The 21,516-nt window shown below is 47.5% G+C and overlaps 1 pseudogene across 1 annotated transcript; it reads left to right on the top strand.

The window, feature by feature from the left end:
- The first annotated feature begins 19,632 nt into the window (after positions 1 to 19,632).
- LOC308440432 (eIF5-mimic protein 2-like) lies at positions 19,633 to 20,848 on the top strand (annotated as a pseudogene). Its single transcript has one exon. The product of its transcript is annotated as an eIF5-mimic protein 2-like (transcript).
- Positions 20,849 to 21,516: the final 668 nt, after the last annotated feature.

Here is a 21,516-nt window from a genome sequence, read left to right as displayed (position 1 = left end):
AACCAGCATTATGATGTCAAAAATGCAGGTCTGCAATGTCCCAGGGCAGCGTGGTGATGTCACCACTGTGGTGTTAGGGAGCGTTTTGAGGTGTCACAGTGAGGTCTTTGTGCAGTCACTAAGTGTATAGTCACATCACAATGCTTGCTTGTGACATGACTTAGCTGTATCTGAACACCACAAGGCTTCATCTTGACATTACAGCGTCCCTCTGTGAATTGCGATGCCCCACTAGGACATCCTCATGCCACGCTGTAAAAACAACAACAAAAATACATGAAGGTTGGGTGAGGATGTGGGAGGTGGGGGAGGGGCAGGGAAGGGGTAGAAAGGAGGGGGCTGAGTGGTAAGAATGTATCATATGTGGTAAGAATGTATCATGTGTGATAAGAATGTATCATATGTGGTAAGAATGTATCATGTGTGGTAAGAATGTATCATGTGTGGTAAGAATGTATCATGTGTGGTAAGAATGTATCATGTGTGGTAAGAATGTATCATGTGTAGCAAGAATGTATCATGTGTAGTAAGAATGTATCATGTGTGGTAAGAATGTATCATGTGTGATAAGAATGTATCATATGTGGTAAGAATGTATCATGTGTGGTAAGAATGTATCATGTGTGGTAAGAATGTATCATGTGTAGTAAGAATGTATCATGTGTAGTAAGAATGTATCATGTGTGGTAAGAATGTATTATGTACAGGTGTTAATGGAGAGGAGATTTAATTTAATCATGAATTTTCTATGGCTTTAGGATGTTTTCTTTCATTTATAAGAGCTGGGGGAATATGTGCTGGGAAAAGAGGCTACACAAACGGCTTCTACAGGCTAAGTTCCCTCAATGTTGCACATGACCCTTGAACAACCAAATTCTGTCAGCGTCTCATATGCTCTTGAACACTCTTTTTTCTAACATTCGTCCTTTTATGTCATTAACACAACTTTATATACCAGAAACATATGGTAATCTACTTTCTCTCTTGTTCCCCCCCCAAGGATTTATTTACTTTATGTGCACGAGTGTTTTATCTGCATGTATGTCTATACCGACTTAAGGGTCGCTGTGGAATGTGTGATGACACCAGATAGAAAATCTGTCATATGCAGGTATAGGATGTAGGTTACAGGGACCGAGCTACCATAAGAATCCCAGCAATGTCAGAGATCTGAGACAGCAGGAGTGGGGCTGTCCGCTCCCCACCCTCTGTGCCTGCTTTGGAACACATAAGCATGACCCCCCCCCCAACTGAGAGGACCACCTTGGCCAGTCAGGTAATGCAGTACCTGGATCCGCCTCTCCATGCTAATGAAGCATCTCAGTAGCCTTAGCCTTCAGCCTTTCCCTTCCTGGATAGCCTCATGGCCTTCCCCAAAGTATATAATCCCTGGTTCACCCCGAATAAAGCATATCCGTTCACACACATCCCCAATAAAGAAATGTAAATAAGCTAAGGTCATTCCACAGAGCTGCCTCATTATCGATTGCCATGGGAAAGGCCTTTGCCTAAGATGCTAAGGCTCCTGCAGAGGGACTTTCTCTCTTTCCCCCCACTCCCCGGCATTCTGTACTTGCTCCCAACTGGGCCAAGTCCTGCTCATCTCACACCCACTTTTGTTAGGAAAAAGATGAAGAGAGTGTGAGGGGGGAGTATGGCCCATTGAGGTGCGGTAAGGCCTGGGGGAAAGGGGGATGCCTATGGGGGGCCCATATTGGGAATCCATTCCCCCTGAGGGACCAGCCACAGTACGGTGGTATAGTACAGAATAGAGTTTATTCAGGTCATGGTGGGGGTTAAGAGGGTAGTAGAGGCAGAGAGAGAGAAGAGAGAAGTAGAGAAGTAGAGGCCGGCCATGAGCATGTGGGGAGAGAGGGGGGAAGGGAATTGAGTGGGGGAAGAGCAAGAGACCATGAGGCCAAGAGAGCAAGAGAGAGCAAGAGAGAGAGAGAGAGAGAGAGAGAGAGAGAGAGAGAGAGAGAGAGAGAGAGAGAGAGAGAGAAGAGGGCAAGCACCCCCTTTCTAGTGTCAGGTAACTGGGGCGGAGCATACCTGGCTATTGCCAGGTAACTGAGGGGTGGGGTTTACAGAATCTCAACAACTTTCCCCTTCAAGTCTGGCTGCAGTGGCTCTCCTGAGGGAAACACAGGCTGTGGATTCCCAGAGCCAGACTTCGTCCTGTGTTATTGGCCTCAGCACCTGGCAGAGAGGCAAAACCTGGGACCCACAGTAGGAGTCACCAATAAGCTACGTGTTCTCAGTGAGTAGTAGATGGAACACATTTCTAGGCTGCCGAGCACATTTTCAAAGGCTTTATTTTATTTTATTATTTTTTTATTTTTTTACAGAAGAGAATGCTCTGGGAAGAGCGTGCCCGCGGTGGAAGGAAACTGACCTCCCAGTAAATTCTGCTCCGGAGTCCTGAAGAAGACAGTCTTAGGCTTCTTAGAATCATCAGGAGCTGAGGCCTCAAAGGCTGCTTTTTACATGGTGAATACGAGTTAAGGGTTAGTGAGGAAAAGCCTCCAGGTTTTTCCCCCCACATGCCCAGAAGGCAAAATTCCAGCTACCAGGCATCCAAATATTTCCAGTTTAAATAGCAAAGGAAAACAGACAGCTTCATAATGTAGCAGAGGGAAGTCCTGAGTCTCCAGGAATTGATTTCTTTTGGAGCAGCTTTTCCCTCCTTCTAGCGATGGATAATGCCAGCAACAGACTGCTTGCTGCCTGATCTAGAGAGAGTTAGGAAATCTGCAACGTCCACTCAGTAATAGGCATTTAAAAAAAAGACTTTTATTTATTTTATGTATTTATGAGTACCCTGTAGCTGTCTTCAGACACACCAGAAGAGGGCATCAGATCCCATTACAGATGGTTGTGAGCCACCATGTGGTTGCTGGGAATTGACCTCAGAACCTCTGGAAGAGAAGCCAGTGCTCTTAACCACTGAGCTATCTCCCCATTCCTGAGTAATAGGCATTTTAAAGAGTTGGAGAAAAAAAGCCATTTCCAGCCAACAGGTACAATGTCAGAAAGAAAATCCAGCTCGTTAGTCAACATAGCAGCCCTTCCATGCTGTTTGGAAAAGACCCTGTTGGGACTGGGATGAGAAAGCCCTTCATAGTCTCGGGCATTTGGACACGTGTGTCCAGCTGGTGGCGCTGTTTGCAGAGGTTCTGGTAGCATAGCCTTTCTGAAGGAGGTGTATTGATGAGTGCAGGCTTTGGGAGTAAGCCTCCCCTCTTTCCAGTTCATTCTCTTTGGTTTTTTTGCTCCCAGCTTGTACTGGCTGGTTTTGTGTCAGCTTGACACAAGCTGAGGTTATCACAGAGAAAGGAGCCTCAGTTGGGGAAATGCCTCCATGAGATCCAGCTGTAAGGCATTTTCTCAACTAGTGATCAAGGAGGGAGGGCCCAGCCCATTGTGGGAGGTGCCATCCCTGGGCTGGTAGACCTGGGTTCTATAAGAAAGCAGGCTGAGCAAGCCAGGGGAAGCAAGCCAGTAAGTGACATCCCTCCATGGCCTCTGCATCAGCTCCTGCTTCCTGATCTGCTTGAGTTCCAGTTCTGACTTCCTCTGGTGATGAACAGCGATACGGAAGTGTAAGCCTTATAAACCCTTTCCTCCCCAACTTGCTTCTTGGTCATGATGTTTTGTGCAGGAATAGAAACCCTGACTAAGACACAGCTCAAGATGTAAGCTTTCAGCTAGGCCTTTAATCCTAGCACCCAGGAGACAGAGGCATGCATATCTATGTGAGTTCTTGGAAAGCCTGGTCTGCATAGAATTTCAGGCTAGCCAGGGCTACATATTGAGACCCTGTCTCAACAAACAAGCAAACATGCAGACAAACAACACAAGCTCTTAGCTTCCTGCTTCTGCCACCGTGACTGTAGGTGGTCTCTGCACTTACCAGCCATAACAGACTCTTATCCCTCTGCAAACACAAAATGTTCTTCTACAGGCTGCTTTGGCCATCTGTCTTATCACTGCCACAGACAAATAGCGGATACTTTCACTGCATCAGCACTTGGACAGCTTAAGACCTTCTATGGACCTTAGCACCTATAGGACCATCAGAACACACATTATGGGGCTATACACAGGCACCCACCAGACCATAGGAAAGGAACTTTGGTTCAGAGCTTACACAGTACCCAGCAACCTGAAAACCCAGAGTTTTTTGTAGGAAACTCCTGAACAGGATTCAAGCAGCACCCTAGATGTCAGTTGACCTCCGGAAGGTCCGTCAAGAGATAAGACCAGCATCAGAGACTCCATTGCTACACACTGACCAGATCACAGCTGCAGCCCTATCTCCCTAAAGAAGGCCTGTAAGAGAGAGGAGAATTGCCCGTTTCTGGTACTGTCAGCTGTGAGACAGGCTTCTGGAAGTGGTCAAGGAACACTGAGAGTCAATCCAGGCCTCAGGCCAGGCAGTGTTTCATAGTGTGCATTCCTTATCTGGAGCGACATAGTTACTGCTCTAGTGAAGAGGCACCATGCCCGAGGAAACTTATAAAAGAAAAGCATTTAAATGGGGGTTTGCTTACAATTTCACAGGGCCAATCCATTAGTCCAGTTCTATCATGGGTGGAAATCACGGCAGCAGGCAGGCAGGCATAGTGCAGGGGCAGTGACTAAAAGCTTACACCTAATTCACAAGCAGAAGGGGCAGAGAAAGAGGGAGGAGGAGAGAAAGGGGGATGGGGAGGGGGAGCAGAGGGAGAGAGGGAGGGGAAGGGGAGAGGGAGTGGGAGGGAAGAGGGAGGAGAAGGGGGAGAAGGAGGGGAGGAGAGAGGGAGGGGTAGAGGGAGAGAGGGAGGGGGAGGGAAGAGGGAGAGGGAAGGGAGGGGGAGAGAGAGGGAAGAGGGAGGAGGAGAGGGAGGGGAAGAGGGAGGGCTAAAGGGAGAGAGGGAGAGGGAGGGAAGAGGAAGGGGAGGGGGAGGGGAGAGAGAGGGCTAGAGGAAGAGAGGGAAAGGGAGGGGAGAGGGAGAGAGGGAGAGGAAGGGAGAGGGGAGGGGGAGAGAGGAAAGGGTGGTGTGAGTCACCTAAGGCACTTACTGGGATTTGAACTCAGGTTCTGTGGAAGAGCAGCAAGTGTTCTTAACTCCTGAGCCATCTTTCCAGCCCATATTGTTAATTTTTCCTTCATACAGAATTTAGTTCACTTTTAATCAACACCTTCTTATTCCCCTCTAACCACACACCCCTTCTTGTGTTCAGGTATGTCACCTGAACACACTTGGAAACATGTGGATGTATGACTGTCCATATAGCAGGACAACATGCCGTGGGCCATACCCCTGAACAAAGCTGACTTTCTCCCCTGGCAGCTGTCAACTCTGGTTTCTCACTGGGGGGTGGGAGCCTGTGAGATGCCTTACGTTTGTGCTCAAGTGTCTACCAGGCTGATGTCTCGTGTAGGGAACCGCAACTCTCAGGAGCTCGTGAGTACAATTGCCTGTTGAGCTCAGAAAGAAATTGCTTTACAACTCTCCTCCCAACCTCTGGCTCTTACAGTCTTTCCACCCCCTCTTCCATGATGTTCCCTGAACCTTAGGGACAAAGGGTGTGACATGGATGTCCCATTTGGGAACAAACACTCGACAGACTTTGATCATGTGTGGTTCTCTGTGTCAATCTCCATCCACTGCAAAAAGGAAGCTTCTGAGCTGGACCAATCTATGGCTGTATTAGGATTTGGAGGACAGATGCTATGTCAATTAGCAAAAAATGACCATAGTAGGTACTCCCTAGGGTTCTTGGCCAGGTTTACAGTACCAGGGATCAGTTCTTTACTGTGGAGTGGACTTAAAACCCAATAGGATAACTGTTGGTTACCTTTAAGACATCCATACCACGATTACACCAATGGATGTATTTTGTCAAACAGGTCGTTATTGTAGCACGGGGCGCTCAGGGCTGAGTAAGAACATCGACGTCTTTTCCCTCCTGGTAGCCTGCTGGAGATATACCAGCTGGCCATCAGGTCGAAATTGAATCCAGTACTGACTCGATTTCTCCAAGCCCTGTGCTCTGTGTGTGCAGTGCCTCCTCATGGTTGAACCAGACACATACCATACACACGGGCTGACAGCACAAAAGCCAGACCGGAGGCACTGTCCACAGTGCTGAAGCCTATCCCTGATTCCCTTCCCTACCGGGACCAACCAGTCAGCACCAGAGACAGTGGCTTCACTTGCTAACGCATGGGCAGCCCACACAGCGACTACCCCAGCAAGCCACATTATATATGTGTGCAAACCAGCATCCTGGGACCTCCTGGCTGCAATAGCCATGAAGCTGCTTATCATTTAAAGGCTACAGTCGGATTCCTTTGAACTTGGTCCTCTCAAGGGGCTTGCTTCCTTACTCAGCTCTGCAAAGACGCACCATTTGCGCCACGGTGCTTACCAAGCCGGCAGAGACAGGCTTGGGAACTCTTTCCAGTCTCTTCTGAGACGAAGGCGACAGGGCTGACCTTTTGCCCCCCCCCCCCACAAAGCCTCACACTATTCCCGCAGGCTCTGGAGGCTCTGATGGCTTTGCTTCTCTGCTACATTGTTTCCAGAGTTCATAGCTACCAGACAGACCAGACCATGTGTTTTTTGCTGTGTCTCCTCCTCCCTTGAAAGCAGAAACTGGCTTTTGTCTCCCTCAGTCCCCTGAATGACACTACTAGTAAACTTAGTTAGTATAACTTAAGCAAGGGAGTCAACAGAAGGTCATATGAATGAATGAATGAATGAATGAATGAACAAATGAATAGATATTTCCCTACTAACTTGTGATAAATGCTGGAAAGGCCTGGCTCAGAGTCAAGGGATTTGGGTCAAAGTTTTTTCTCTAGAACCATTTTCTTCAAAAGTCATCTTGCCTCGTGTGTGTGTGTGTGTGTGTGTGTGTGTGTGTGTGTGTGTGTGACCCATAGATGTCTTGCTTTCCCACACATGGGAAAGTCCAAGTGGTCCCCAGTAAAGGGCTACCAGGGCGGCTCTGTTCTCCTCTCAGAAGCAGGCTTGTTAGTGGGAAGTAAAAATCTTATCAGAGTCATTCCTGGGTTCCAGTCTCAGATCTCGGTCTCTGATCTGTGTGAGCGTTTGCCCGCCCCAGCCTCAGTTTCCCCCCTGCTCATAGCAGACTCAGTCTTACCAGTGATGGGTTGTGGTGAGGTTAACCGTGGACAGGGCACTCTGGGTGTGACCTGAGAGCACTCAGCCCTGAGGGACACTTGAGGAACTTCCATTTTCCTCTCCACTGCAGACTGCATGCTGCCCTTTTTGGGGAACTGAGGCAGGAGAGTGAGTCTTCTTATCTACAAGTATGGGGCTAACTGAGACGTGGGAGCCATTGACTCTCAACATCTCAACTCTAAGCCCCAAAACCCACCCACTGCCAGTGTGATTTTGAACAGGAGGCCCCTCTGCAATATGGTTCCGCTTGTGAGCACTCAAGTGCAGAAGGCTGGAGCTCAAACAAGTTCCAAACTCTATGCCGCCTGCAGAGGCCCGTGACCTAACACAGAATGACACGTATTTAGGCCTTTCTGGGTCAGGCTCTTGGGCCATAAGTAATTTCATTTCATTTAGATCATTTTTTAGTTTAAAAAGATTTATTTTATTTTTTAATACTGTGTGTGCCTGTGTGGGTTTGTGTAGTTGCCTAAAGAGGCCAGAGGAGGGCGACAGACTCCAGAGAGAGGACAATCCAGGCAGTTGGCGGCTGGAAACGAAACTGGGTCTTCTTTCAGAGCAGTATGTGCTCTTAATCGCTGAGCTTTTAGTCCGACTTCATTAAATTTAACCTTAGCCTAGTCTTTGTTGGAAATCCCTGGGCTTGGTGCAAAATGGTGGACTCCCTTTGTTAGTGAGGGTTCCATTTCTCTATCTGGGGGAATCCCGGACCTCACACCTCCTACCTGAAGAGTGTCACATAGCCCTTAAGGAAATCATAGGTCCGATCAGAAAGCCATTCCGGAAGCATCTGAGATTCCTAGAATGCCTTCACATGCTAATGAAGTGCCTGGTACTTAAGCCTCCACCCTAACCCTAAAATTGTCCACTTTTCATATTCCTATCCTCTCTCCAAAGTTGTAATAAGCATCACTCACCCAGAATAAAATTGAGCTCTCTCTTTGAAGCTGATTCCCCGATATGACTGTCATTGTCACACTCATAGGCTGTTCAAAACCCTTCTCCCTTTGTCATTATGGGCCAGTGGCCAACAGCCCCTGGGAGAAGTGTGGACAACAGAACTGCTTGTCTTCTCAAAGATTTATTTATTATATTTATATAAGTATACTTTAGTTTCCAGACACACCAGAAGAGGGCATCAGATCCCATCACAGATGGCTGTGAGCCACCATGTGGTTGCTGGGATTTGAGCTCAGGACCTCTGGAAAAGCTGTCAGTGTTCTTAACCACTGAGCCATCTCTCCAGCCCCCTGCTTGGTTTTTTGAGACATGGTTTCTCTGCATAGTCCTGGCTCTTGCTCTGTAGACCAAGCTGGCCTTAAACTCATGAAGATCCACCTACCTCTGTCTCTCCAGTGCTGGGATTAAAGGCATACACCAACACCACAGCATTCTTAACTTAGCTTTAAAAAGCAGGCATCACCATTGTGGTTCACGGAAGACACAGCTCCAAGTCCAAAAATCACATACAGCTTTAAGATGGCAGATCTTGGATTCACACCCAGGGCTACCTAAACCCCAGCTTTCTCCACTGCACTGCAGACAGACCTCCTGCAGAAGGGATCTATGGTTTCCTCCCACATCAGAGGTTTCCAAGTCAGTCTTGAAGGCCTTAGGCAAGACGCCACCATCAGTAAGGGAGGAAAGTGGATAGGGTGGGAACAGCAGAGCTAATATGGGACGGAAAGTGAGCTCCATTGGTGAGAGTGTGAATAGACCCAGGGCGCCATTTTCAAGATATTCCTTAGGAATTCTCTGACACCGAAATTCCCAATTATGTTTACAGGTAATGATTTTTGGTTCCTGAGCCACATCATACAAATGCTGGCCAGAGGCAATATTAGCTAATGTGGATCCCGGCTCTTCTTCTCCTCGCCCCTCTTCCCTTCCTACCTCTTCCCCCTTCCTGTGTGGGCTAAGCCATGCCCCACCAGAATGCACTCTGTTGTAGTTTTTAATCCTGGCATTTCAAAATGTGTCTGCATTTAGAGACAAGTCCTTCAAGCAGGCAGCTAAATTAAAAAGAGTTGATTGCGTCTCTAACATGACTGGTGTCCCCCTGAGGACAGGAGATTAGCTCACAGTGCCAGGAGGCAGGGCAGACACGAGGAAGCAGGGAGATGGTTCCATCGGCCAGCTGAGAGGCGCTTCAGAAGGACCCAGCCTGCCTGTCCTGATGCCAGACTTCTGGCCTCAGTGGTCAGAAGATGTTTCCTCCAGCTCATTGGGCCTGCGGGATTCTGCTCGTCAGCCCCAGGGAGGGAGCTAGAACCAGTTTTCTTTTCTTTGCTTCTCTTTTATCCTTTTTTCCTTCCTGTCTTTTTTCCCCTTTCCCCTTCCCACCCTTCCATGTCAGACAAGAACCTAAAATGACTGAATTAGAGAAGAAAAGAATGGTTTCTGGGCGGATTCGTGTCGGAACTGTCTCTAGAAAGAGATGAAAGCAAGCCCGCCTCCACACACTTCCGACGATGCCGGCCAAAGGTGAGAGATGCCACACTTTCAGCGTCTGCTCAAGAGTATGGCATTGTTAGAAACGGTGTTTGGAGGTTTAGTGAGGTCCCAGGAACGTCCTCAAACGACAAATTGTGTTCTTTGTCCACTAGGTTGACTTCCGAGGCAAGGAGGAAGGAGGCAGAGGAGCCAGAGGCAGGAGAAGGAACTGGCAGTGGGTGGGTCGGATCCTGTGTCGCCCATCCGCGGATACCCCGGGAAATGCTACCCTCCGGCTCACAAATGGTCCGGTGATTGGGTGGAGTGCGGTGGTGGTTCCTGCCAGCTTCTCCTAACACAATTTCCCTGCCTGCTTCACAAGCCCGTGCTCTTCATCCCCATTGTAGTCTTGCTGAAACCGAAACTGAGGCCACTTGGGGGATCTTGGAGCCAACGAATAACGAGTGGAATTGGAACTCGGGTTCACGGGCTCTAGCACACGCTCCAGGCACAGCAGCCACCCAGTCCTGCCTGCCCGGATAATGTGGAATACGTTATGATGAGCACAGCAGCAGCCGCAGAACAAAGGAGCTGCGGGCTGTGTGCACAGAGCGGCCGAGCCACCAGGGGGCGCGCGCACGGTCGCCTTGGGCGCGGTGGGCTGGTGTCAGCTCCCGTATGTCGCTAGTGCCTTAGCGCCCCTCTTCCTAGGCTACCTTCCTCCTCTCACAAAGCGAAGAAATAGCTTTTCATCTTTCAGGCAGGGTTAGCTCATGGCTTTTTCTGCCCCACTCCTCCTTTTTCCTCCTACACACCGAGCCAGGCATCACTGGCCACTGCACAGCCCTCCCCAGTCTGGGCCTCCCACTCAGCAGTGATTGCTTTTGACAGTGTCAAGTGTAATCCTCAAATGCAGAACTGAGCAACCCTGTATCAGAGGGAACTTGGAGAATCTCGTGGGGCCGGGGCGGGGCACCTGGGCTTCCAACATCTGGAGAATGGTTAGGGTCCACGACTTATCCATTGCTGACCTCGGAGGGGGGGGAGGAGTCTGGGAAGATCTGATTATGTACCCTACCGTCAGTCCCCCATCATCACCGCTTGCACCATTTCACTGTTTCCAGATTGTTCTCTGTTGGCTAAGCCTGTGAAGGTTCCCAGAGCCTTCGACGCTCTCTCCTGAGCTAGGTGCACAGGTGACAATGCAGCTAGGTGAGCCCCCACCAGTGGCCCGGCTTGCTCCACACCTCACCCTGGATTCAGCTGGCTTGGAGCTGTTCTCCTTCCTGGAAACCATGGCTGAGTGCGTTCCCTCCTGTCACGTCATACGTCTCTGCAAAGAAGAAAAGTTGCCATGTCCTTTTTACTGGTGTGTGTGTGTGTGTGTGTGTGTGTGTTGGGGGGAGGGGGTAAGACCTCAGAAAGGAGGAGCCTTTCATGACTCTCCCTGTGAGGTTTGCCAGGTTCCTACCTTCATCCTGGACCCTGCCTTTTTGCCCTCTCTTCCCTGACAATTGGGTGGTGCAGCTCCCCATCAGTGCTGTTCAATTGATACAGTTCCAGCTAACCCTCGAATACAGCCACAGATCCATCAGTGATGGGAAACGTCTGAAGAACATGTACAGATGTCTCCCATCACCACCCCACCAACAACGCAGCATACCCAGCTATTCACATTTTATTAAGTATATCAGGTCACCCAGCAATGATTAAAGATGCACAAGAAGATGTATTTAGGTTATGCGCGAACACTCTGCCTTACATCAGGGAATTTTGATAGCTTTGTGTAGGCAGAACCCTTGGGTTTCACAGAATGTCTGGTTTATGTTCTTGGGTATATTACTGAGACTTCTGGGTAGCTATGGCATAATGTACAGGAAAGCAATCTATAGGTTCAAACATTTGTCTTGATTTTTAGAGATCTCAGCTATATGGAAACTTTCCATCTGTAAGGCAGAGAATTTTTAAAAAACTTTGAAGGGAGCGGCAGTACCTACTGGGATACTCTGTTTCTGGGATACTTAATTATTAAACAAAAGTCTCAGGGCCAGGAGTGGGTCACCTCCTTACAGCTGATGGCCAGAGAGACCCTTCAAAGAAATGCAGGACCTCGCCATTCTTCTTGGTTCCCACCAGATACAACCCCATTGCTGAAGATTTCACCTGCTCTGGCTGCAAGATATAGGAAAGTTAATCAGAAAAGGAGCAGGCAGCTTCTTCCTCGCTGGCTGGCATTCTGAGTGACAGAGGAGCTTTGCAGTTGGCTAGGGGGAAAGCGACAGTCTTGGGAGAGGCTTGTGGACTCCGGTATCTAAGCCTGTGTGGGTTACCAGGCAAGATTACCCACAGGTGCAAAAGTGGCCTGCCCTTTTGCAGGGATAACCAGCTGCTTTTGCCACTACATCGGAGGGACTCAGATGTGTCACTGTAAACCTGGTCAAAGCCCATGGCTGTGGCATTCATGTGTATTTTGTATGTGTGTGTGTGTGTGTGTTTCCTAGGGGGAATGAATCTACTCACCGTTGTTTTGCTAGCTAGGCTTTCTATTGCAGGGACAAAGCACTATGAGCAAAAGCAAGCCTGGGAGGCAAGGGTTTATTTGGCTTAATTCATCATTGAAGGAAGCCAGGAGAGGAACCCAAACAGGGCAAGGAACCAGAGGCAGGAGCCGTGGAGGAGTGCAATTGGCCCTGAGGGCTGGCCAATTGGAGTTAAGAGCAGCCCAGATGAGACACAGTATGTAATAACTCAGGGTTATTGATAGGAAAGCCAATTCTAACAGCATTGAGTAAAGATATCTGACCAACTCTGTTTAAGGCCTATTGTAAATATAAAGGCTGTGAGTGTTTCTTTCATCTGGGAACCGAAATGATCAAAGTCGGGGTAGAAACCCCTGGACCGGATTTAACACATAGGCCCCCAACACCTGCCGAAATGGGACCAGAGAGCAAATCCACACTTAGTCCATAGTTCCAGGAAATGTCCTATGTGTACTAACCAACCTTGCCTTTTGGTCTCTGTAGCTCTGCTGGCCTGCAATAGACTAGGTTTTGGCTTTAAGCGTGTCTGTGTGGTGGGGTGACCTCTTACTGGATCCCCAGAGACTAAGATGCTGGGACACTGGGGGCCTCGGATTCCCCCTCTGGGGCAATAACATGGAACATGGTAATTTGTAGGGGTTGCATGCCTGAGACCTTCCTATGAACTTCAAGGGCCCCATGGACTTCTCCTGCCTTTATTCCTACTGTCCCAGAGGCGCCTGATGCCTCCACCTAAGAAGAGAAACTACTGAAAGCCCCTCCTGGTCTGGCTTTGCTTCAGTGCCGACTCTGCATGCTCCAGATGTGTTGTGCAGAAGCGATGTGCACACACCCATGGGCCGGTTGCCATAGGCTCACACTTTCAACTGGCCTCCAGAATTCTGGGAGCTGTGTAATGATAGAATGGTCACCGTTATCGTCAAAGGAGCCCAGATATCCAGCAGGCTGCAAAAACTTGCCCACCTACCAAAGGGTCCCACACTCAGCTGCTCTCAGGGGGCATTCTCAGAAAAGTGACTCAGGCAGCACCTTGGCCACCCAGCCCAGGAAAAGTTAGCTCCTTTTCTGAATTTGTACCTCTTGGCATTCCGATACTTAGGACTCAAATGACCTCAGCCTGAGTCTCCACATGCAATTCCTGTGCGTCCATCAAAGTCCGCTCTTTTGAATGTCAACCTCTGTGAATGTTCTCCAAGGCCCCACCCATAACCGCCGAATTCGGTCCACTGTCTCAAAGTGAACTCTCCCTTTGTCTGGGCGTCTACACCCCGTGGCCACACTCACATGGAGGTGGTTATTCTGTGGGATGCAACAGACATCCTCTATGGAAGCATAACCTGAGCTCTTCAAAGTCAGAGAAGGCACCCGAGTCCTTTTGTGTCCGAGCATCTTGCACCGTGCTAGGCAAAAGGTAGATGCTACCAGCCCTTTGTGAGCTGGAGAATGAATGGGTAAACGGATAGCCGGAGTGTTTCTAGGATGCTCTGTGGTGTAGACTGCATCCGATTAGGACTCTTCATTCACCAGGGCCCAGCTGACTACACACCAGAGCCTCCCCGTTATGAGGTGCTGGGTTCTTTATTCACTGTCGTTAATTTTTTTTTTCTCTCCATAAAACAATATGATCCCTTAGTGCTTTCCAAAGCACACCAATCAGCATACTAATCACCCTAAAGTGTCAACGGAATCTGCCAATTTTACACATTTGCATATCTTCTGTAGGGCTCCGCCTTCCCCTCCCCCCCCTTCCTTTCATTAGCTATTCTTGGAAGAGCTACTCAGCCTCCATATTGTTCAAACGGGCTTGATTTTTCTTTCACTTTTGTAAAGACAGATTTGCAGGATGATGAATGAGCACCCTGGCAATTTCATGCATTTCCGCTCTGTACGTCGACCTTACATTTATTCCACCCGCTCCTCCTGGCTCCAGATGGTGTGGCAACATAGCCTCAGGCAAAGATACAAAACTCACTCTCTTCCCTCCTCCTCACGCTTTCAGCCCCGGCTCTGCGGTGCCAGGTTTGAACAGCGCACGCACGGCCCTCTGGCAAACGTTGCTTCGCTTGCAGATTGCGCCGCTGCTTAGGAACCTGGGAGCGCGAGCAAGACAACGGGGAATGTCACATGCCGTGGGCTTTGCCACTCCACTCACTGCCCCCTCATATAAAACCACAGGGGAAAGAGAGGTTGATATATTCGCAGATGTTTCCCCCCCTAAGCGCTTCATCCATTCAGGAAGCGGGGCGGGGTGGGAGGCAAGCGTCTCAAGAGAAGACGCACAACAATGAAACAAACGCCCCAGGCTCCTCGTGACAGATACAAAGCATCGCGTCGTGGAGAGCATGTGTCCATCTTGGCACTCTGTCGCCTTCTGTCTGAAAGGTGACCAGAGAGTCATACAGATGAAAGACAGGCAGGGACAAAGATACCAGTGATCTTTTAGATATAGCTGCACCTGCCGCCCCATCTCCCCCAGTTAAAGAGGAGCTGGAACAGACCCCAGGGCATGTGAATTAATTACAGGGGCAGGCGGGGGAAGAGAAACTTTCCTCTTAATTGTGAGACTGGACCAGGAAACAGGTTAGGCATGGTGAGGATGTGGTTGGGCAGTGAGGATACCCTTGACACTCACGATGCTGCAAGTTGGACCTGACGTGCCCTCCAAAAGCCTGTAGATACTCACTAAACTTGATTTGAGCCAGTGGCAACATTGGGAGGGGAACTCGTTTGGACAGACATGGCTGAATGTAAGGTTGTTAGGTCGCTGAGGGTCGCAGAGGGTTGTGGGACGAAACTTGTTCATCTTCTGTAGCATACGTGTGTGCATGTGTATATGTGAGTATTAGTGTAAGTGTGTGTGTGTGTGTGTTTGTGTCCAAGCAATTAGGTAAATGACTTTGCTGTATCACATGTCCCCTGACAGAACACATTGCCTCTTCATAGACTGGGCCAACCAGCCACAGATAAAATCCTGTAAAGCTGTGAGCCAAATCAACCATTTCTTCTAAGTTGATTACTCAACGCCACAATGGCCACGGGCCCTTTGGAGTAGTGGGAAGTCAGCTGGACCTAGAAAACCCCAGAAACTAATAGTCCTTATGACACGATGCTACTTCAGAACACAGACACTGGCAGGGAAGCAAGGGAACCCTTGACCTGGGAGAGAAAACCCAGAATCGACTGGATTGTTCTACTTTGAGACTCTTTAGAGCAGACTATCGATTGGAGGGCGTGGCTAGTCATGCCAGCCAATGGTGAGCCACATAGAAGAGATTTACAGATGTGATTGCACCCGGGGTAGTTCACCTCTGCATATCTTAAAAGCAAAGTCACAGGATCAAAGTTCCTGTAAATCCTAGGCCCTCAGGTAGTTCCTAGACCCTCATATCTTTGACTCTGCCCATCTGCCATCTACATGGTTCCCTGCGTCACAGTTTTAGACAGAAGGCACGGGACACCATGAGTTCCTGCCGATAATCTTCATCTGCTGCTAGGAGTTTGGGCTTCTGTGTTTTCTTAGAGAGAAATACAGAAGGCAGCCATATATTTTCTGCACTGGCCACTTTATGCACTAAGTATTTCAGTATCTCCTAGCCTGTGAGGAGACCTGAATTGTCTTGTCCTGTAAGCTTTCCAGTACCTCACCAAACTAGGGGTGATATCCGAAAGCCCCAGAACAGGTGACCACAAGAAAGCATCGTACAAAAAAGCTCCCGGTGTCTTCGATGTGCATGCTTGTGGGTGTATAAGATTTTATGCAGGGAATGCAGAGACAGACTAGCATTTGAGGAGTGGGTATTCTGCTGGTTTGGATGGCAGAGTCTTCCTTGATCACTAGCTTTTTCATAGAGCATTGCCAAGGAGCATCTGGGACAGTATCAGCAGAAATAGAATCAGACACTTTAGGTCACCTGTAAGCCTAAAATACAGCTACACTTGCAGACCCAGAGAGGGAGCTAGTCCAGAAAAGTTGTCTTTCTTATTAATCTTCATTCTCTGGGTCTGCACCTGCGTGTTATTTCTGCGCAAGGGCAGTGAGAACCCACCTGGGAGGAAGAAGAAAGCATACGAGAAGCACCACCTATGGTTCCTTGAAACTGGGGGATGGGAAGAGAGGGCACAAGACAGGAGGTTAGATCTTTCGATTTCAGAAGTGTCTCATTAAAAATCCCAAGAGGCAACTGTTTGGAACCAAACACCTCGGTTATGTCCCAAAAGATCAGGGCAAACATTCAAAACATGGAATCAGTCATAGTGGCATGGCAAGAAATGAAGATTAGAGACTGAGGGGCCGGAGAGATGGTTCAGTGGTTAGAGTACTGGCTGCTCTGGCAGAAGACCCAGGTTCAGTTCTCAAAATCCCCATAATGGCTCATAGCTATCTTTAACTCCAGTTCCAGGGGATCCAGTGCTTCTGGGGCTCCTGGGGCACCAGGTATGCATGTGGCATATATATATATACATTTATTCAAAACACTTTTTTGATGAAATAAAGTAAATAAAAAAACCTTAAAGACTGATGCCCACAACGGACCTGTTTTCAATTACTGTGATAACGGCTTTCCCTCTGGTAACTTTCCTTTTCTTTTTATCTTGGTGACAAACACCATGAGGCTTAGGGGAGGAGAGGGTTCATCTTATCTTATATTTCCAGGACATAGTCCACAGTCCATCACTGAGGAAAGTCAGGGCTGTAGCTAAAGACAGGAACTGAAGGCAGGAACCACTGGAGGAAAGTTGCTCCCTGGCTTACTCACAGGGTCATTAGGTTCTCTCTCTCTCTCTCTCTCTCTCTCTCTCTCTCTCTCTCTCTCCCTTTTCTGTCTCTCTGTTTCTCTCTCTCTTTCAGACAGGGTCTCTCTACTTAGTCCTGGCTGTTCTGGAACCGCCTATATAGATCAGGCTATCCCCAAACTCCCCAAAGCAGTCTGCCTCTGCCTCTCTAGTGCTGGGTTCAGAGACATGTGGCACCATGCCCAGCTTGGCTAGCTTCCGTACACACCCAGGCTTACCTGTCTTGGGATGGACCCTCCCACAGTGAGTTGGGCTCGTCTATATCAATCAACATTCAAGGCAGTCTTCCCAGACACACCCACAGGCCAATCTAATGTAGTAATTTCCTCAACTGAGACTTTTCAGTCAGATGACTGAAGGCTGTGTGTCATGTCACAGACTGCTTGTGACATGTATTGTCACTGATGTGTTAGCCTGTCTATGGGAATTGGTGGGTTTTCTTTTTACAGTTTTTAACATTGTTTCTTTGTTTAGTATTTTTGAAATCTTGATCGTAGCATGTTGTAGAGATGGTCTTCTTTGGTCATGTCTATTTGGTGTTCTAAATGCCTTTCCTTCTTCTTCTTCTTCTTCTTCTTCTTCTTCTTCTTCTTCTTCTTCTTCTTCTTCTTCTTCTTCTTCTTCTTTCTCTTGTTCTTCTCCTCCTCCTTTTTCTCCTTCTCCTTCTTAAAAGATTTACTTATTTCATGTATGTGAGTACACTGTGGCTGTCTTCAGACACATCAGAAAAGGGCTTCAGATCCCATTAGAGGTGGTTGTGAGCCACCATGTGGTTGCTGGGATTTGAACTCAGGACCTCTGGAAAGAGCAATCAGTGTTCTTAACCTCTGAGCCATCGCTCCAGCCCCTAAAATACCTCTTCTATTTCTGCTTGTTTCTCTAGATTTGAGAAAATTTCTAGTGCAGTTTTACTAAATAGATACTATATGCCTTTAGTTTAAAAAATATTTTTAATTTAATGTTTTATGCCTTTAGTTCTTATTTAGCCCGGGCATTTGATCATATCCCAGAGTTCCATTTGCTATTTTCTCCTTTATTGATGCTTGAGAGCTGTCATCCCCGGCCCTGTGTGTCCCTGATGCTCCTTCCTTTCCGAGTTTGGCTGAGACTGTTCTTATGTTCACCAAGATGTTCATTTCTATTTTTTTCACTCTTATTCTTTTCTGAAGTTTTCTTCCAAGTGCTGACTTCCTCCTTTTAAAATTGTATTGACTTATTTTTATGTATATAGGTTTTTTTTTTTTTACATGTGTGTCTGTGTACCGTGTGTGTGCCTGGTCCCCGCAGAAGCTAGAAGGCATTGAGTCCTTTGGAATTGGAGCTACATACAGTTGTGATCTGTTACGTGGGCCCTGGGACTTGAACCTGGGTCCTCTGGTTCAAGTCCTGGGTTAGCTAGTGCTACAGTGTGAGCTGACTTCTTTATCCTTATTTCTGATTGTCTCCTTCATCATGGTGAGCTCCCATCTATGTTGCCAAATTAAATCGAGTTAATCATCTTGTGGCACCTATGAGGCCACTGATCGCATTCACTCATGGATTTTGGAAATCTTGTATTTTACCTATTTCCATGTCTTTGGGTTCAATAGAGAGAGAGCTGTGCTGCTTGGAGGAGTTCTGCTGACTTGCTTGTTCCTCTTTTTGTCTTTTATCTTGTGTTTCTGTCCTGTGGTTGGGTACCTGTTTGTTTGGATCTCTCTGTCAATTTTAATTGAGGAACCTTTTTATTAACCAGCCTAACCCTGAGGGCTCAATTCCCATTCACTCAGTTTTGAGAAAACAAACGGGTACAGTAGCAGTTTACAAGAGACCTGGAAATACACTTTCTGATTTTATTTAGCACCTGACACGTCCATAGTTTCCAGAAACCAGAAAATGAAAAAGACTATTGTAAAATGTCCTATGAAGTTAAAAATTACCTAGAATATGGATGGAGAGGTGGCTTAGCAGCCAAGAATGTTGGCTACTCTTGAAAAGGCTCCCACATTTCTGTTTATAACTGTAACTCTAGTTCCAGGGCATCTCATGCCCTCTTCTGGCCTCCCAGGAACCTGGTATACATGGAATGCAGAGATATGCACATAGGCAAAACACCACACACACACACACACACACACACACACACACACACACACGCACAGGCACACACACAGACACACAGACACACACACAGACACACACACGCACACATACACACACACTTTTTATGGAACCTTTTACTGGTTCTCTGTGAATTTCACATTATGTAGAGTCAATCCTACTCACCTCCCTGTTCTTTGTATCCACCCGCTGCCCTTGAACCTCTACAAACAAAACAAAAAATAAATATATAAAAAAAGAAATGGGCTGGAGGGATGGCTCAGTGGTTAAGAGCACTGACTGCTCTTCCAAAGGTTCTGAGTTCAAATCCCAGCAACCACATGGTGGCTCACAACCATCTGTAATGAGATCTGATGCCCTCTTCTGGTGTGTCTGAAGACAGCTACAGTGAGCTACAGTGTACTCACATAAAATAAATAAATAAATAAATAAATTCTTAAAAAAAAAAGAAAAAAGAAAAAAAGAAAAAAAGAAACAGCGTTAGTTCTGGTTGCAGAGAGACAGAGCCACAGTTGCCACCAGCTCGGGGATCTCTGGCTCTTTTCTCTTCCTCTTAAATCTGGGTGTCTTTTATGAACAATCAAGAGCAACAAAAACCAACTTGTCAGGCCAGCGTTTTAAAACCAGAAGAAGAGATGAAAAGGAGAGGTTTGACCCCACTCAGTTTCAAGACTGTATTATTCAAGGCTTAACTGAAACAGGTCCTGATTTGGAAGTAGTAGCTAAGTTTCTGATGCTTCTGGAGCAAAACTTGACTTCCGCTGCTATGCAGAAACACTCTTTGACGTTCCGGTGGCTGGCGGGATGCTGGCCCAGGTGGTACACAGATGTCTGATGTCTGTGCGTTTGCAGCACAAGAAATCCTTAGAGACCATGCAAGCGTTCGCTCAGGTTTTTAACAAGTTAACCAGGCGCTACAAATACCTGGAGAAAGGTTTTGAAGATGAAGTTTAAAAAGTTACTGCTCTTCCCGAAGAGATTTTCAGAGTCGGAGAGGAACAAGCTCGCCATGTTGATTGAGGTCCTTCTGGCTAATGGGATCTTTAATACATCCATTCTTAACAGCCTTTATAATGAGAATTTGGTTAAAGAAGGGGTCTCAGCAGCTGCTGCTGTAAAGCTCTATACATCATGGATAAAGGAAAAAGATATCAATGCGGTTGCTGCGAGTCCTCGGAAAGTCAGCGTGGACAGCAGACGGACGGAGCTGTTCCCTGCCAATAAACAAAGCATTGAGCGCTTCACGAAGCATTTCACTGAGGCAGACTTGATAGAGCTTCCGGAGTATGTCCGTAACCAACAGACCACTGGGACTCGGAAGGAACTCCAGAAGGAGATTCAGGAGCAGGTGTCCTGCGGCGACCCATTCAAAGACATGATTTATATGTCAAGGAGGTGATGGAAAAAAAATAACGTCCCAGAACCAGGTCATTGGGATAGTCTGGTCAAGTGTGATGAGCGCTGTTGGGTGAAACAAAAGAGGAGCTTGTAGCAGAACAAGCCGTCAAGCGCTTGAAGCAATACAGCCCTCTACTTGCTGCCTTCACTACTCAAGGTCAGTCTGAGCGGACTGTTACTGAAGATGCAGGAGTGTTGCCATGACAACACTCACTTCGTGAAAGTCTTCCAGAAAATAGCGGTGCTTTTTAATAAAGCTGAAGTCCCGAGGAGCCCATTCTGACGTACATGGTACAAAGGGTCTTTCTAGAGCAAATGAAGAAGTCTGTAGAATGGCTCAAAACTGCTGAGGAGGAATCTGAGTCTGAAGCCGAAGAAGGTGACTGAAGTTTGAAACTGACATCCTCAGTAAAGCCAACAGGAGTTGTAGATAAAATGTCATGTCTCACGTGTCCTAGTTCTTACATCTTCCTGCCTGCCTGTATCAAACATGATAGAAGGGCTTTCATGGCAGTTTTTGTTTTAACTGTTGTTATGGTTACTGGGAACGTTGGGTTTGGTTTCTGAAGCCATGTGTAAGGAGCTTCAGGAGCCGTAGCATTGAATCTGATGTTGAGCTGGTTTTCTGTTACCTTCCACCTCCTGTATTTTCTACTGGGATAATGTGACGTAAGACCTTCTCCAACAAGCAGTTCACTTTATTCCCTGGTTTTCTATATAAGCAGTTTTCAAGATATGATTTGGTTAAAAATAATTTTTTACAAGAAGATTCTGTTAAAAGTATCCAAAGTCTCAAAAGACAATGATTTGTGTGTAACGTAGTGTGTCCAGAGCCCTGGTCCTCAGTGAAAACCCTGTAGATGACTGAACGCATAACATGAATCCTGGCGTTGGTTATATGTGAGCATTTTCTTATATTAACCTCAGATGTGGTTTGACTTTTGGGTTTCATCCTTCGTAAAGCCACCGGGAGCAAACTTAAGTTTGAGAACTACACGTGGCGAAGGTAGGAAGAAGGAAGTTGAGCCTTTTTTTTCTAGAAACTTCTTGGTCAT

Source organism: Micromys minutus (assembly GCF_963924665.1).
Source record: "Micromys minutus genome assembly, chromosome: 31".
Lineage (NCBI taxonomy): Eukaryota > Metazoa > Chordata > Mammalia > Rodentia > Muridae > Micromys > Micromys minutus.
The sequence above is the reverse complement of the archived record's forward strand: the minus strand, read 5'-3'. Positions and strand labels throughout refer to the sequence as shown.